The sequence below is a fragment of the Halichoerus grypus genome, chromosome 4, assembly GCF_964656455.1.
Source record: "Halichoerus grypus chromosome 4, mHalGry1.hap1.1, whole genome shotgun sequence".
Classification (NCBI taxonomy): domain Eukaryota; kingdom Metazoa; phylum Chordata; class Mammalia; order Carnivora; family Phocidae; genus Halichoerus; species Halichoerus grypus.
In genome coordinates, this window is record NC_135715.1 from 142,971,943 (window position 1) to 142,973,724 (window position 1,782).

The following is a 1,782-nucleotide window of genomic DNA, read 5'->3' on the forward strand; positions in this document are numbered from 1 at the left end:
TTAAAAGCAGAAATGTGTTTCCATCTATTTGGAGAGTTTGATATTTTTTAGTATTTTTCAAAGAAAACATTATTTATATAATCTTGAGTTGCAGTACTGATTGAGTGATTAGTATTTTCTAGCATAGATTCAAAATGTGAACATATAAATGCTTTATTTCTGCAATAAAATCAGACTTCAATTGGATATTTACCCACCGTTCAAAAGAAGTAGGAAAAATCCCTCTATAAGGACCATTTAAATGTAGTTTCCCTACAATGTCTAAATGATTAAGATTGAGGATCAATATGATAGAATATAGATAGATGGTTCTTAAGCAAACCCAATGCAATGGAAATTATTGATTGGGTTGTAAAATTGGCAGCAAACGGTCAGTTGAAGACATTCAGGTTTTGGCATTTCTGCTTTCTCATAAAGGGGATAATTGCTTTTTTTTTAATATACAGAAATAATTTATTGCCTCTTCACAAGGATGTAACTACTCAAGCTTTGCTGAAACTTCGTATTCCATGAAGGCATCTAACATGCCAATCTGCACGCAGAGGTGCTCCTTCCTCCCCTATCCATTTATGTGGTAGTTTTCATGGATTTCTGGCTGGATGTCAAAGACAAAGGCCAGCAGGTTATCCAGGACTTCATCCTTGTTCTGCTGGAAGTAGGCCTGGAGGATGGTCATCTTCTCCTGGGTCTCCTTCTCCACTTCGGTGCTGCAGCTGCCATGGGATCCCAGAGCCGCAGCTTCCTTGGCCTTGAACTCCTCTCTTTGCAGGCGGTATTGCTCAATTTCAGCCTGAACTTCTTCTTTGGCCTGCTTCAGCCTCCGGTTCTTTCACTTGCGGGCCTCCACCACCTTCTTGGCGGCCCACTTCTCAGCCTGCAGCAGGTGCTGGATACCCTGCGACTGGCTGGCCATGGTGGTGGCGACTCTGAGGCCAAGGGATGCGGCCTAAATCGGTTCAAGCAGGGCGATAATTTCTTTTTTAACTAAAGACTTAGAAACAACCAAATTAGCCCACATAACATGAGTTAATATAGCCTGTTTTGTAAAACTATCAACTTGAACAGAACTATTACGAATTACTGTATGAACCAGACAACTAAGAAGTCTTTCTTATGCTCTTGGCCCCGAGCTCAAATTCAACGACCCAGAAACTACCAAACTGTGTTTAACTTTGCTCTTTTCCCTTCAAACCTATCCTTTCTTTCAATTCTTAAATATGCACTTTCTCATTGGCTTTTATTCCTGTGGACGAGGTCTAAAATTTTCCATAATGCTGTCACTGGTCACAACTTTGTCTTGTCCCTGGCTTCACTCATCAGTGGGGCATGGGGATTAGATTAGCCTTGTTCCACTTCTCTGTTCTGACTTCGAATCAAATGGTCACTCTAATAGTCTGAACAAAATGGGGTAAAAAAAAAAAAAAAAAAAAACTTTTATTTTGTCCCTATAGGAAGAAAAATGTCTTTAGGCTAGCAATGAGCGACCCAAATGTGGCTGGGACAATAATCTGTCTCTACTTCGGCACTGTCATAGACAATGCCTTAGGCCCATATTTTCCTCCACTTGAGAGCAGGGACAGCACCAGCATGTAGTCTCTAGCTAGTGCCTTAGACTGAAGCAATAAATTGCAGCATGGGTGTCGATGCCAGGTGAGAGCAAGGAGGTGGAGACAAAGGCTCACCTAACTGGAAGGGTGGCTACACTCAGAAAGAGAGAACTGTAGAGTTGCAAGCTTAACATAGGGTAAGAATATTCAGGCCTTGAAATGCTTCTAGTAGGGT

At 41.4% G+C, this 1,782-nt stretch overlaps 1 pseudogene; it reads right to left on the reverse strand.

Moving 5' to 3' along the window:
• Positions 1 to 465: 465 nt before the first annotated feature.
• LOC118527851 (V-type proton ATPase subunit G 1 pseudogene) lies at positions 466 to 913 on the reverse strand (annotated as a pseudogene).
• Between the last annotated feature and the right edge of the window lie 869 nt (positions 914 to 1,782).